The sequence below is a fragment of the Pipistrellus hanaki genome (genome assembly GCF_964339955.1).
Source record: "Pipistrellus hanaki genome assembly, chromosome: 11".
Taxonomy (NCBI): Eukaryota; Metazoa; Chordata; class Mammalia; order Chiroptera; family Vespertilionidae; genus Pipistrellus; species Pipistrellus hanaki.
The window spans coordinates 27700087-27716871 of record NC_140513.1 but is presented as its reverse complement, the minus strand read 5'-3'; the positions used below and the strand labels follow the sequence as shown (position 1 = coordinate 27716871).

The 16785-nt window shown below is 41.6% G+C and overlaps 1 long non-coding RNA gene across 1 annotated transcript in view; it reads right to left on the bottom strand.

The window, feature by feature from the left end:
* The window catches only part of LOC311629692, an 82430-nt gene extending 65891 nt beyond the window's left edge, over positions 1 to 16539 (bottom strand). The window contains exons 1-2 of the long non-coding RNA XR_014796237.1: positions 16482 to 16539; positions 15301 to 15394 (exon numbers count right to left, since the gene is read on the bottom strand). This is a non-coding gene — a long non-coding RNA (uncharacterized lncRNA). The remainder of the gene's footprint in view (positions 1 to 15300; positions 15395 to 16481) is intronic.
* Between the last annotated feature and the right edge of the window lie 246 nt (positions 16540 to 16785).

The following is a 16785-nucleotide window of genomic DNA, read 5'->3' as shown; positions in this document are numbered from 1 at the left end:
CTTCCATGAGATAAAACAATAGTGTTCTCTATTCCAATGCAAAAGATCACCTTTTCCCACCCATATCTGGTATATCAACAAGAGTAATTTATTTAATTAACAAAAAGCCAGTCACTAATGAGGCCCCACAGGATGGGTGTGTTTGACTGGGAGCTTGGAGATGGAGGTGATGATCTAGAACTCTGGATGGGACAGTGGCCATGAATGGGGTCTGAGGAGGGGATGGCACAGAGGACACCTTAGGAAGAAAGCAGAAATAGAAAGGGGAGTGAAGGGGTTAGGGGATACATTTGAAAAATCTCAAAATCTTGTTGAAAACCAGCTGACATGTTTAATGAAATGTACATCTACCACCCAAACTAGAAAACCCCAACCTTCACTGCCACCTGACTTAGTGCTCTCTCCCTTTGACTGCATGAATGCCCCTGCCAGGGACACCTACTCACTCATCTTCCCTAGGAAAAAGAAAAAAGAAAGACGGGGTTGGAGGAGATTCGCCAATCACCTACAGTTTTCATCCTCTCAGTTTCAGGTGGTCTGAGGGAGTAAATGTCTCCCTTCCCACTGGCCCAAGATGCCACTAAAATCTCAAAATCTCAAAACTCCAGGACCCTCTGTGCTTCATGAGGCGACTGTGACAGGCCACGTGGCTTGAAAGAGTCAGAAACCGGGCAGAGAACAAAGAAATGATTGTAGAACAAAGAAATTACTTGAAGCTGAGTTTTTTAAAAAAGGTTTGCTGTTAACAACTCCAGGAATTAATTAAAATGGTTTTTTCTCTGGTCTTGGAATAGGGTTAGCAGTGCCATAGACGTCTTTGGGGACTGTAGCAAACACCGTTCCTCTCAGCCCGGAGGTAACCATCCCTCCTTTCCCTGAGAGGGAAAATCACAGTGTTTAATTAGGGAAGAAATAGCCAGCTCAGCCAGAAAGGGAGCCACCAGTGATAGACGGACCAACTAGCTCATTGGACATGACAGAGCACTTCCTCAGCCTGACCGGCATCCCTGAGAGACTGCTCTTTAATTGGCTCCCCATATTGCTGCCGAGCGCTCGCCCTGCATTCAGGGCAGTGACAACTACTTCACGGACACTGTGACACACTGGCTAATGAGTCACGGTCACCTGCACAGGGCGCTGCCATGTCTAAGGAATCCCGTGTGTGTGGCCGGCCCAGGAAGGAGAGACTAGGCCTCTGCAGCTACTTGGCCTTTCTGGCAGAACTAAAAGAGGATGACGAGCCGAAACCGGTTTGGCTCAGTGGATAGAGCATCAGCCTGCGGACTGAAGGGTCCTGGGTTCGATTCCGGTCAAGGGCAAGTACATTGGTTGCGGGCACATCACCAGTGGGGAGAGGGGGGGAGAGGTGTAGGAGGCAGCTGATCGATGATTCTCTCTCATTGATGTTTCTAACTCTCTATCCCTCTCTCTTCCTTTCTGTAAAAAAATCAATAAAATTTATTTTTAAAAATTTAAAAATAAATGAATAAATAAATAAATAAATAAGAGGATGATGACCCAATAATTCTGCAGATGGGTATCATCTTTTTAGGACCATTATTAAGCAGGACTTAATCCCACATGAAAAAAATCTATGCCCCTCCATCAATTGTAGATCAATAACTCTCTCCCTGCCAAAGCTGGTTTGGCTCAGCGGTAGAGCGTCGGTCTACGGACTGAAAGGTCCCAGGTTCCATTCTGGTCAAGGGCATGTACATTGGTTGCAAGCACATCCCCAGTAGGGAGTGTGCAAGAGGCAGCTGATCGATGTTCCTCTCTCATCGACATTTCTAACTCTCTATCTCCCTCCCTTCCTCTCTGTAAGAAAAATCAATAAAATATATTTTTAAAAATTTAAAAATAAATACAAATAACTCTCTCCCAGCAAAGGGGTCAGAGCCTTGGCCTCTCATTTACATGGAAACTGATCTTTGGAAGCTTTTACCCCTAAATTCATTTTGATACACTCTGTAAAAAAAGAAAAAGAAAGAAAGAAAAATGAAAGAAAGAAATTCTCTGCTTGTATTTGATCAAACCCAACTGAATTAATCATGCTTTACTTCAATAGAAAAACATCATGCAGGCAGCTCTTTGTGCAAAATTAATCTCAGAGTTAAGCCACAGGAATGAGTTGCTTTTTCCTGGGTTTTTCTACGTGGGTTGCCATGGCACTCACTCTCAACATAATTCATATTTTCAATATACAAAAACACCAGAGAAACTATTTGGACAATGTATAGAGAGAAACTCCCACAGTAATGCACATGCATCTCATTATTTTATAGTTTGTTATTAAGTTGGTTTCAAGCAGAACTTGTTTATTTAGTGTTTCGGTAAGTCACACAGTCATTCCTGTGACTTTCCATTACAGGGAGTTGGAGTAGAGGCTAGTGTCTCAGGTCATACCTCCCATAGATGGTGACCTGTAAGCTGAAATCTGAGGTTTGTGATGAGTGGAGGGAAAGGGTCCATGTGGAGAGCAAGGCTGGGAAAGGAATGAGGTGCCTCAAGAGAGGTAAGAAATCACTTGGGTGACTTTTTAAAACTGCTGGTGACCAGGAAATTAGACTATGGATTGGAGGTGACTGGGCATGATTATTTTTTAAGTTCTGTGGTGCAGCCTGGGGTGAGAAATAATGTTTTAGCACAAACATTTCTTGAAGACCACAATAAAGAGTTTGCTTTTTAATCAGGATACAATGGGAAGCATCTGGAGAATTTCAAGAAAGAAAAAAAAAAAGACATCATCACATTTATGTTTTTAAACTATCAGGAAAACTAAATGGTGTGGGAGAACTTAGCTTTGTGGTGGAGAAAGGGCAGCTCTTTCTTTAAAATAGGAAAGAAAGCAGGAAAGAAATACTTTTATAGACAAGTTTAAAGATTAAAGGGAGAGTTCCTATCTAAGGACCTCTATTGCCTCTGAAAAGGGAAAGAGAGTCCTGTCTTGCAGTGATTGAAGGGATGGAAGCACAAAGGAGAGATGGGAGGACAGAAAAAAACAAAAAAGGGAACTAGGAAAGGAAGACAGGTGGGAAAATAAAAGACCTAGAGTAAAGCACTGCGAGCCTCAGAAGATGCCAGGCACATTAGCTCTCGGTGGAGCCGTCATCATTGGACAATTATGTGTCTCCGCTGTGCAGAAGAGAGGGGTGAATTGTAGAGCAAATGCAGAGGGAAATCCAGGAAGTGGAGTGTTCTCGATAGGAAACCAGTATAGAGATTGACTGTGGATTCCAGGCCTCAGGGAAAGCAAGCCAGGAAAGCCTGTTAGACAGAAGCAGCTGGGATCCTGGAGCCTTGAGGCAGCTGAAGAACAAACAGATTTAGTGAGGGGTCCAGGGGAAGGAGGGATGCAAGCATGTGGATGCCAGACGGGGTTTTCTGAAAGGGACATTTTTAAGCAATGACAAGGGCCGGGCTGTGACCACAGGGGCAGCATTGGCAGCATCCAGTTCACCCATCACCCTCCTTCAGGGAGCCTTGCAAATAGACAGGCTTTTGTTTATGGATATTATTTAGATTCCAAATTTAAAGTGCTCTGCAGCCACTGAGTATTAGAGTATTATTGTGAAGGGATGCTGGGGAGATGTTTTCAGTCATATGCTTGATGATCGCCTAGCACCTTCCCTGATGTCAAACCCTGAACACAAACAATTACTGACCTATATTAGCCCAGTGGGTGAGAGAGTTCTATTTAAAAGAATAACTTCCATCATCATGTCACCAAGAAACTAAAATCACTGTCTCAATCCAAAATGTCACTTGCTGACACCCAGTTCTTACCACCCTTGGTTATTTCTCATTCTTGGATGAAATGCCTGTCAAGATCTCAGTTGGCCTATTGCAAGATAATTGCCCATGGGTTGTTGGTTTGTTGTTTTTAGTCAACTGAAAAGTCGGCAGTAAGATTCAGCTGGAAACACAGGGGCTGCCTTAGGGAAGTGAGGGTGAGAAGTAGGAACTGAGGCCCCAGGCAGGCACCTGGCTGTGAAAGGCCACAGAGTGAAGAGGTAAGATCACTGTCTCAGTAGTCAGATACTGCATCAAACTCCATCTCTACCTGCCATCTGATTGGGTGAAATCTTATTTTCAGTGACCTCTTCTGTCCTAGGGCTAGTAATATCTACTTTGCTTGCTTTGTTACAAAGATTAAACAAGATAAATTATATGAAGCACTAAACTCAGAGTTTGGCACCATACAGTTCATTTAACTGATTATTATTAGTATTATTCTCAAGTTGTATGCTTTGGACAATGAACCAGTTCCAAGCCTCTCTAGAAAGCTCTCCAAAGTAATATATGCAGTGATCAGGGAGAGAGTTAGGGGGAGAGGAGATCCCTGATTTGTAGTGGTTACCAATTTCCACTGTGTAAATACATCCGCCTGGACTGTCTTCAAGCTACCAATGTGACTCACTAAAAGTACATTTGGCTCTCAGCAATCAGCATGGAAGCTGGAGAGGCTGGTGGAACCTTTATTGCAATAATATGGGGCTTCTGGCACCCTTTAAAGGTACAGACTTAACTTTACATTTAGAAAATATTCCAGCTGTCTGCTTATCCCTCGCACTCACCGAAGAACAAAAGCACACTCAAAACGGATGCTCAGCTAGCTATAGGAATTCTGACACAAATTTTCTGGAGTTTGACACTATTGTAGCACACTGCTTTAGGAGTTGGGCAGGAGGGAGAAAGTTTAGCACGATACAGCGGAAAGCACCAGATGTTTTCGCCAATAGCAATCCCATTGCTTTTCTTCCTTTGCCTTTACAAGCTGGAGTCATTCCCAACATTGTACCAATATCTGACCGTCTTTGCCAGACTCAACTAAAGAGAGAACAAAACAATAGAGTGGGTATGACCTGTAGGGCTCAGAAGATTTATTTGTTTTGCTAAAACTCTTGCAGCTAATCATTTGGCCAATGTAAGCACATCTGCCTGCCTCTGTCCCTGGAGGTACTATTTTAAGAAGATGATCCTAGTAACAGAAGGCCTTTTTTCACTATTGAGCTTTCTCCTATTCTCGCAGCGAACAGACTGGGGAAAATAAATTTGAGCTTTAATGTGGACTGAAAAAGGCATTTCCCACATAAGGAAAAATTTCATCTTTTACAGTAGAATTAATTTTCTTTGAATAAGAAAGTTGAAAACAGCTCAGACCCCAAACTAGAATATTCCCATTTTGAGAACTAGTGCTAACCAAAGACTCTGAAGGGATGTGGAATCAAGGTAGAGGTAGTGAGTTGTTCTAAGTTTGGGGCTCAGATAATTACAAGATTAGAAGTGAAATCACACAGGCTGCTCTGCTGACCCATGATCCTCCCTCCCTCCTTTCCAAATCCAGACAGCACATTGCTCTGTGCTCTGATGACCATGGACTGTGTTTGCCTGGGACAGACTTGTATTCGAACCCCAGCTCTGCCACTTACTTGGTGGGTAAACTTGTTATCTAAAGTCCCTAAGCTTCAACCTCCTCATTTACCAAACAAGGCTATTAATACACATCTCAGAGGATTGTGAGGAGAATAGAATGAGAGGCCTTTGCAAAGTAGCTAGTCCGTAGCAAGCGTTCAGGAAGTGACCCGAAGAAACAGATTGAGTTCTTCTGAGCATGTGGTCAAAAAACATTGGAAACATTTTTATGTTATCAAAATGTGACATCTGAATTCCAATATTCTTAGCCTAATTTTCAAACTATTCAAGTATCCATCATACAGGTCGAAAGAACCACTACAGAAGGTAAATGAGAGGAGCAAAGACTGGATGACCGAGAGGCTAAAGGGCAGGTATGGGAGGAAAAATTACTTTTCACTGTTTATACACTTCTTTTGCAAATGGAAATATATTGAGGTATAATTTACAAAAATAAAATTCACCCTTTTCTAAGAGTATGATTTAATTCATTGGGGTAATGTATATAATAATGTAATTACATAACCACTCAATCAAGACATACAGCACCCTAAAAATTCCCTTGTGTTCCTTTATAGCCAAACCCCTCTTCCACCTGGCCCCAGGCCACCATCCAGCTGCTCTCTGTCATGATCGGTTTGTCTTTTCTAGAATGTCATTCAAATTAAACCATACAGTATGTAGCACTTGACCTTTTTGCTTAGCATCTTTTAAAATGCATTCACATTATTGCATGTATTGATATTTCGTTCCTTTTTATTGCTGAATAGTAATCATAGGATGGATATATTACAATTCACTTATCCACTTACTGGTTAATAGACCTTTGGGTTGTTTCCATTTTGGGGACTACTATGAATAATGCTGCTATTAACATTTGCATACAAGCTTTTGTTTTATATCCTTTAAATTTTGTTCCAAATGCAAGTATTTCCATTTTAAAAATTAGGGTGTGGGAAGAATCGCCTCTCTAAATAACTGGAACCTAGAATAAATGAATATAATTTCAGTTTAGCTGACCAAGATTTATATAACTTCTCTCCACATGCAATACTTGGTGTCCCTTTATGTACTACGTATGTAAATACACAAGAACTACTTGGCTTCCTCTAAGCAATACAGCTGGTTGATTTCTCCAGCAGACAAGATGAATTAAATCACTATGATTATGTAAAATGCTTCCCCAGTGGCCTTAGAAGTGTTTGATTTTCTTTAAAAATTTATATTTAAAATGTGGAGACATCTGCCATAGTGTCAACAATAAAAACATTTAAATAAAAAATACATAGAATATACAAAAAGTAATCTTTAACAATTACGTGCACTAACATGAGATAGAACAAAAGCATACATGAATTCAAACACGGACAAAACTGATCTATGGAGATAACAGTCCAGTGGATTACCTCAGGCAGGGGTCAGTGATATTGACAGGTGCGGAGTGGGGAGGAGTGTTTATATTTTAAAATGTTTTACTTTTGGAGGCTAAGACTATTACAAGATTAGAAGTGAAATCACACAGGCTGCTTTGTTGACCAATAGTCCTCTCTCCCTCCTTTTCAAATCAAAACACATTATTTTAAATTATTTTGTTATAAACACACACAAGGTCAGGATCATCAATATCACTGTCTTCTGCCTCCACATCTTGTCCCGCCAGAAAGTCTTCAGAGGCAGTAACGTGCACGAGCAGTCATCTCCTCTGATAAAAATGCTGCTTTCTGGAATGCCTTCTGAAGGACCTGCTCTGGGCTCTTCTTGAGGAAGGGCCACTTTTTTTCCAGAATATGTCCATTAAAAAAAAAAAAAGAAATATGTGCACAGTGGTTTGCTTATTTGGTTACTTTTTTTTTCATCTAATTTGCTTTGTTTCCTTTTTCTGCAATTTCTCTTACCTCTTCTTCAGTTACACATTCCTGTTCCAATTCCAACAACCTATTAGTCAGTTACTCAGAAACCACCTCTAGGAGCTCCTCAGTGTCATCCTCATCCACACCAAGGTTAAAGTTGTTTGCCATCTCAATCACAGCCTTGTCAATTTTTGCATCCTCCTCATCCTTGGCAATCATTTGAAATCATGGGCCACATCATTCACTAGGCAATAGGATTTTTCAGCTCCATTAAAATCTTATAGGACTACCCTCACATAGATAGTCTGTCACTATGCAGCAGTCTTATTCAGCACATGAGTATATTATCACTAGACTATAAATTCCCTGAGGGCATAGATCCTGTCTGTCACGTTCAGCCTTATAAACTCCAGAGCTTCAATGCTAAGCTAGTACCAGGCACATATTGGATTCTCAATAATTATGCATTGAGTAGATGAATTGACAATATTTTCTAAATCTTATGTTGCCTGATGGCTAATGAAACATTTAATTGTTCCTTTCTCAATTTATAAAATTAAATTTTAAATTGAAATGATTTTTTATATCAGTTTATGTAATTGTTACTGATGGGGAGATCTCCTCATTCCCACGTGTTGCTGGGGAAGTGAGTTTCTCGGGATGCCGCTGGAATAAGAGGAGGTGATGTTGTAGAAAGCTTTCTTTCTGTGGAGTTACACCCCTGAGATTCCACAGTCCCATTTCCCTTCACACATTAATTCATGTTCCATGTTTGCTACTTCATCTTTCAAGATGCAAGGAAAGTCCAGCTGTGGTGCCTTCCATGGGGCTAGAGTTAAAGCTGTTGCCCAGAGATTCCGTCCCATGTTGGAGCACAGGTCCCATCCAGTGTCAGGCTAGCTTAGTTCATGTTCCCTACTGCAGTTCATCGGTCCATTGTGTGTGGGATCTGCAGGTCTCATGACTATGGAGGGAACACGAGCTAACGAAAGAAAGCCACAAGAGTTCCAAGAGTGCCATAGCCAAAAAGAGTGAACTCCTTTGGGGAATTGTGTATCCCAGATTTTCACGGGCTTGCAGTGGCCCTGTCCCCTCTAGCCAATGATCTCTTTCCAGGTTTTACTGACAGGCAAAGGTACATACATACTTTCCCTATGCCATCCCTACTTTCCTGCATATGTGCCCATCTTCCCTTTTGTTAGACCCCTTCCCCTCAGCGACTCCCAGGGAATGAGCCAGTGGCTCCCTGGGGAATGTGAAATTGCAGCTTCCTGGTGACGCTGCCCAAACAACATGCCTATAACGTCTGGCCTTCCTTTGCTCCTTTCTTATTATTAAAATTGGCGAATTACAATGGTATTCATAATTACTGTCCCATGTTTGCCACTTCATCTTTCAAGATGCACCTCCTTCCCTCACTGGCCATGCAAAAATATCACTGTGAAATAATGGGAGGGTCAGGTGTCAATGAACTATGAGAGGCTGGCCACAAAAATACAAGTACAAAACCAGGTTGTTTCCCTTTTGATTGAATGAAGATGGCTCTCAAATCAAATCAATAGACATTTTCTGGGTGCTCACTATGAGAAAAGCCATAGGTTCTATTAAGATATGCTTCTTAGAAGCTTATGACTTAGGAAAATTAGAAAAGTTGCGTAATTATTTGTTTTCATTAATTCCTAGCTTTTCAATATTACTTCATGTTTAATAGACTGCCTATTCATCATTAACCAGTCACACGAGTCTCCGATCATCTCCACATTTTAACGATCTATGATTTTATCAAAGGCGGTGTGCCAGTTATTCAGGAAGTCTACTACCTAATTCAGCGTTCTGGTGCTGGGAAGCTGAGAGAAGCTCACGTCACTGGGAAGTGGCAGTGAGGTAGGAAAAAAAGTTAAATCAGGCAAAATAATTGGCAATACCTGGTTAACCAATCGAACTTCCTTACTTAGTAGAATTTTTTGAACTCTCACAATTCTGAGCCAGGGAGACCTAAAAGTGATGGGGCAGTTAATTGCTTTAGAAAATATTTTTAGTTATTTGATATGTTTGGTTGGGGTTATTTTGTTTGATCTGGGTTTGAGATTTGGGGTGCTTGTTTTTTGTTTTTCACCTAGCTTTGTTTTAGAGTATGTTGGTATATTGAAAGGTAGGGCAGCTTATTTTATGAGAACTCCATCCCCTAACACTGTGGTCGGCAAACAGCAGCTCTCGAGCCACATGCAGCTCTTTGGCCCCGTGAGTGTGGCTCTTCCACAAAATACCATGGTCTGGGTGGGTCTATTTTGAAGAAGTGGCATTAGGAGAAGTTTAAGTTTTAAAAATTAGGCTTTCAAAAGAAATTTTAATCGTTGTACTGTTGATATTTGGCTCTGTTGATTAATGAGTTTGCCCACCACTGCCCTGACATCACCCTGTTTCTGTTCATCACGTGAATGAGTGAATGTAATACAAGAGATTTACAATGAGCCTGTGCAAAGCTCAGTTAGAGAAGTCTCAAGTTGAAGGTAATTTGTTTGCCAGTTAAACTCATTCCTACCCACATTATAGATATTTTATTTCCTAGACCCCTAGCTGGAAAAAGTCCTTCTGCCCTCCTCACCCAACCCCAAACCCACCCTGGGGGAGAGCCATCATTAGTGACAAGGCAGGACTCTCAAGTTTTTTTAAAACTCTATCCTCACTTTCCCCATCTGTAAAACAAGGAAGGTCCCTTAACTTCTAGTTAGGACTGACTAATTTGAGTGCCTGGAGCAAACTGCTCCTGTGCAAACCATTTAGAATCTTTCAATTTACAACTCCAATTTATGGCTCTTACTCTGAACTTTAAAACTTGCCCTAAGGCAAGGTGACTTCAGTTCTGCCTCATCGGATGATGTGGCCATTGTATCCTTTGTCCTGGAAAGGAAGAACTATATGGCCTATTTAGTTCAAGTTTTGAAACTCACCCCCTAAGATAAAGAAGTATATCTTCCTGAAGTGATTTCCTGTGTTTTTGTTAAACTGGATGCCTTTTAGCTCTAAGAAATTGATTTAAGTTAAAAAAAAAATTTTTTTTTAAAGTGGAGCCGAGACCGGTTTGGCTCAGTGGATAGAGTGTCGGCCTGCGGACTGAAAGGTCCCGGGTTCGATTCCGGTCAAGGGCATGTACCTTGGTTGCGGGCACATCCCCTGTAGGGGGTGTGCAAGAGGCGGCTGGTCGATGTTTCTCTCTCATCGACGTTTCTAACTCTCTGTCCCTCTCAATTCCTCTCTGTGTAAAATCAATAAAATATATTAAAAAAAAAAAAAAGTGGGGGTGGAGGAACTTAACAAAATCACACCAATACATCTTATTAACAGCATGCCTACGTGGTAAACTTGCTGCCATTTATTGAAAGGCCTGCATTTTCTTCTTTTATAAGTATTATTTACTCTCCATCAACTAGCAGTCATGCACAAATTATATACTGTAGATTGCTCCATTTCTTTCTTTTTAAAAAAATATATTTTATTGATTTTTTACAGAAAGGGAGAGGGATAGAGAGTTAGAAACACCAATGAGAGAGAGTCATTGATCAGCTACCTCTTGCACACCCCCTACTGGGGATGTTCCCGCAACCAAGGTACATGCCCTTGACCGGAATCGAACCCGGGACCTTTCAGTCCGCAGGCCGACGCTCTATCCACTGAGCGAAACCGGTCCCGGCAGATTGCTCCATTTCTCTGCCTTTTGAGTTGAAATCCTAACTACACTTATATTCTTTTACTTGAAAAAGATAGATGCACTCAGCTAACTCTGAGCTTGGCAAAATTGGCCTTGTCTTAAAGTTACCAACAACTTGTTTGAGTAACATCTCTGTTTTCAGGATAAATTAGAACAGTTATTTTATCCTCTCTGTACCATCATTTGTCACCACTGTTGGCACTCTCGATTGTTCTGGCCTCCATACACAATAGCGGGGTATTGTTTGCCTAGCAATAATGAATTTGCACCAAACCAAGCATATTCCCAACCCCGCCACCCCTGGGACCAGCGTGGTAACGGGGTCATGAGTGCTGCCAGGGGCAGAGAGTTAATTGAAGAAATGGAAGTTCTACCTGTAATGCCATTCTCATGGGGCTTCGCTCACCTCACTGACGTTGATGCCTCCCCTAACTGGAGACACTATTATTGGAACCAGGACCTCTCAGGGTCAGTTATGCAGGCCCAGCTGCTACCTTACAATTTAGTTGGTGTGAGCAGCCAGCAGTGAGCAGAAAGCTCTGAGGCTTTGAACTTTGGGAGGCTTTATGGGACCTTTTGTTCCCAAAAGCAGGCTATTATCTTCTTCACAGGAGTCTCTTTCCTAAGCTCAAATTGGTACATGAACAATTTTACCCTGCCTCCTCTAGTCTCTGAGATTAAAAATTTAACATTATTTGAGTCTGTAAACTATTGGAAGAAGCACATTAACTAAGATCACCAATCTGGCTTCAGAGTAAAATCAGTGATTTACTGGCATATTTAGCACACATTTCACTTGCAGGAAGCTTAGGACCCCCCCTGGAGGGATAAAGGATGAATATTTATTGCAGTCTAATAATAGTGGGAAAATTGAATTTTGTATTTTTTTTCAGTGAAAGGAACAAGGTGATATTTTTGTATTTCCCTCAGGAATTTCTATCTCAATAGACCATTTGCAATATACATATTCATAACCTATGCTGGTAATATGCTAAATACTTATAAATGCATCATGATCTGCCTATATTGTTATGTCTTGCATTTATTGTTAATGGGAAAATACAAAATGCATTCAGGCTTCTCATCAATATTTATAGAGCACCTACTATGCCCAGGCACTGGGATAGGCAATGGAGACACAAAAATTCAGCACATAAATAACACATAATTCTGCTAGGGAAATAGAAATGCATGTAATTACCCACATATATGTGTTGGTTGAATATAAAACTCTGGCTTCCCATGGCCAGTGAAGGGTTTAAAGGAAGTATTGATATGTCTTTGCCCAAAAGGGGATTGTTTCAGATAGATTTGGAAAGTTACCGGTACTTATCCCACTGAGGCAGGATAGTAAAAAGGTAGGAAAAAATCCTGGGCAAATAGAATTGGGAAACTGAGATTAGATTATCAAACAAGGCCAAAGAATTTGACCAATTTACAGCCAGCTAGTAAATCACAAGACCTTATATTCCCTAACCAAGGACACCTGAGAACAAATGGTTTATATATCTCCTCCCTGAGCAGAGAATAAATAGTTTAAATCACTCTGGTCAGAGTAAGAGAGACCCAATTAGTGCCATTTATGCCAGCTAAACCCAAGAACGGTGAGGTCAGGAGAACAAAAAAAGCAAAAACAATTAGAGCCTGACAGACGCAAGATGAAAGTAAAACAGGAAAGCCAACCGAAGGATAAACCCAAACTCCCCATATGCTCAGTTTGATGCATCAGCATATTAAAAATGCACCTGGAAAGCTGATGAACATTCTGCTGAAACCCTCCCTTAAGATTCTTACCAGCAGAAGAGAGATTTAAAAAAACAAAAAACACACCCTCAAGACAAAGGATACCAGCACGGACTCTCTCCAGAGCACACCCATGCCTATACTCGGACAAGAACTTTTACTTTCTTTCTCCTAAAGAAACTTGCAACGAGAAAGAAGTGAGCAGTGGCAGCATATCTGTGCTAACCCCTGAACCTGTTTCCAATGCTCCTTTTCTCTAACTTTCTAGTGAACTAACAGCAGTCCCACCTCATCTCACCTCTTTCCCATAGCTTTTCTAGGGATCAAAGCAGAACACCACCGCTGAAACCGGTTTGGCTCAGTGGTAGAGCGTCGGTCCGCGGACTGAAGAGTCCCGGGTTCGATTCCGGTCAAGGGCATGTACATTGGTTGCGGGCACATCCCCGGTAGGGGGTGTGCAGGAGGCAGCTGGTCGTCAATGTTTCTCTCGTCAATGTTTCTCTCTCATCGACGTTTCTAGCTCTCTATCTCTCTCCCTCTCTGTAAAAAAAATCAATAAAAAATAATAATAATAAAAAGCAGAGCACCACCTAGGCTCTTTCCTGTTGCTTCTACCCTTCTACCCTAGACCTTCCTTTGTTTCACTGTCCCCAGCTCTAATAAATGTACTCTCAAAATAACTTGCATTCGTATTGTGAAGTCTTCACAAAGTCAAGAATCCACCCCACTGCCAGCCAGCCCAGCCGGCCTGAGGCAGACCCACCATGGGCCCCACCCCCATCCGGTGACACCACCAAAAGGAAGACAGTAACTCCTCTAAGTCTATCAAGCTTGCCAAGGATAGACCCCAGGAAACTATCAACATCCAAGGTGTGTGCGTGAAGGATGCAGAACTGCTGAAAAAAAAACTGAGAGGAAGTCTGAGGGGCAGTAGGAGGTGAAGAGGAGAGAGGAAGTAGGGACATCCGTGGAGGAGAGCTTCAAAAAGAAGGGATGAGTCAGTGATGTCAAATGCTGAAAAGAGTCAAAGAGAAAAAGAACCAATTATTCCAACTGATTATTAAAGAATTATGGGTTTGGCAATTATCTTGCTAATGGGTGTTTACTGATTCTGTTGCATTAAAACAATGTTCAGTTTACTCAAACTGCTAGTCAGTAGTTTTTCAAGTAGGACTGCACATTAGGATCTACCAGTGATCCAATAATCACAGGATTATTAGAGAGGTGGGGCCCAGGCATTAGCTCATTATGAAAGCTCCAGAGGGGTGAAATGTGTAGCCAGAATTGAGAAGTCCTGTGCTGGAGGAAACGGGGTTTTCTACAATAACCACATGGGAATCTCCATGCCTGGCACAAACAGGGCAACCCGGAGGACAGAAAACTTTGGTCCCTGGATAATGGGACCAATCTGTTGGGGTACTGGTGGACTTTGCCTCTGCACCTAAACCTCTCTGGCAGGTACTTGCTGCCTATTCGCTTCCTTGTTTTGGTGGATCCCTCAAACAAAGATCCTGGTCTATCATTATCATCATCATCATCATCATCATCATCATATACATTGCGCTCTTCACGGTGAAAGGGTTAAAGAGAATAAAACAGGGCAAAGGAAACTTGTGCTTAGCAGATATCTTGCAGAACGCTTGCAGCCTTGAGCTCGGCATAGCCTAGATAACCACTAGATATCTGATGCCAGGAGGAACCAAGGACAGACCGGACCCTTAAGTCAGCAGAACTGTTTGCAGCCAGCAGAAGTTAATAAAAGTCTGCCTCCCCCTTCAGTCACCACTGATTCCTTTTTCGGACTCTGTCCACCTGCACCCAGATGCCTGGGATAAAAGTTATTTTGATACATTATGGCCTTATGTCATAGGTGCTCAACCCTGGTTCACTCTAAATCTTTCACATTGTACCAGACACTTGCTAAGAGCATTACCTCTGCATTAACTCAATTAACTCACTCAATGTGACATTCCTATGAAGTAGGAACAGTTTTTAATTTCTATTTCATGGGATAAAGAAACTAAGGGTAATAAAGTGACTTGCTCAAAAATCATGAAACTAGAAAAAGGCAGTGCTGGGACACTAATCCAGCTCTGACTCACTCTGGAGCCCAAGTTCTGAACCATGTCTAAATCATACTGCTCTGCTCCATTGCTAGGGCTGGAGTCCTCTACCTGCCTGAGCACCATCCCTTCAGCTTCCTAGAAAAATTATTCTTCCAGCTCCATCCCCCTTCCATGCAAGACTCATGTACAGATGCCTAAGATCCAGTGATGACATTAAATCCTTTCCTTGGTAATACAGGTGAAGATTTGTCTTCTACCTTCGACCTTTTACAGACTTGGACTTCTGTTAAAAGGACTCAGAGTTACTGAAAGTCTAGTGCAAATGAGAACTAACCCTTTAAAATCCATGCAAGCAGGACCCAGGATTTTAAAACAAGAATGTAAAATTGTTATTTCCGTGGCTTCAGTAATTAGTTCTCAGAAAAGAATATTCCAGAGAAACAAGTTAAGTAGAAATTCATGAACTAACCAAATCAGGCTTCATTGTTGACATGTATTTCAATAAGACATTACTTACTGTAGAGCCGGCAGCCGGTTTTCTGTTTTTCATGCTTTAAGTCATGGGTCCTTTCTGCCACAAGTACTTCCAGGTGTTTGCTGCACTTCTCCATCTAAGCACCATCACAAAGAGAAATTACTTCATGGAACAATTTGCTCCCTGTATAATAATCTCTGACTCTTTGAAAGCACCTAGAAAGCAGTGGAATTTCCATAGGGGGCCCTTGGCTTATAATTATCATCTTGTGATCAGTAACCAAACCAGTTCTTCACGGTACACCACTGAGACTTGCCCTGAATGCGCTGGTAAACCATACCTAAATGGATGCAGTTAGTGAGAACTGGGAAGTCACCCAAGCTTACAAAAGACATAACTTTGTTGGGATCTTGTATAAAAGCTTCATTACTTGTCCAAACATGGATCTTTGGGGTGGGCTGTTTTTTCTTTTCTTTTTTTAATTTTATTGATTATGGTATCACATAATTGTCCTCATCCCCCCATTCCCATCCCAAACCCCTGGGCTGTTTTTTCTTCACCTCCCAATCAACTGCAATGATCAAGAATAACAAGCATAGACTGATTTATGGATATTCTGAACAGAATTACAGAACTGAGAAATTTGGAATCATCTGTTTTTGGGTTTCTATGCCTTTTTTAACTTTAGCTGTCCCAGGAATAGAACATAATCCTTTTACAGTCACAATTCACATTTTGTGTTCTATTAACTTAATTCCCATCAATTACACAAATTATCATAAAGCCCATAAGCTTATCTAAATCCCAAAGTGATGGGTATTATGGCACCACAGCTGCATCTGTAGATGGGGCACTTTGTCATCGTGTGTCTATGGCACCAGAGTTCTACACTAATGGTGGGCTCTTATCTCAGGATTCTTCCCTCTAGTCTCTCTCCACATCTTCTCCCAAAGAGGTTCATCTCCATCTATGGCTCCATGACAGCCATAGATAGTGGTGGTCCCCAAATTTCTGTCTCCATCTGAACCTATATTCCAAGTTCCTAACACATATGCTACTTGCCTACTGGATTATCTCTATTGGAAAAATGCCAAGAAGTTGTTAACTTGAGGCAAGAGATTACTCTTGTTGATACATCTCTTTCCAAGACATAAGATGAGTTCATGCTCAGTTGATGTGATGGCTTCAGAGTCAGAACTCAAGAAGTTCCCTTTCTTCTTCACCTTCTTACCTCTGCACACTCTGAAGGGCAAGGACAGCGATTCTCAGGCTTCCTTGTCATCAAGAGGACACTCCACAGAACAAGGCTCTTCTTTTTGTGGGTGGGGAGAAAAGAAATGAAGAAAAAAAAACAGCATTAGAAATAAGCAGCTGGCCATCGTGGCTCAGTGGTTCAGTATTGACCAGTAATTTATGGTTCTATTCCCAATCAGGGCACATGCCCAGGTTGTGGCCCCATCCCCAGTAGGGAGTGTGCAGGAGGCAGCCAATCAGTGATTTTATTTCATCACTGATTTTTTTTATTTC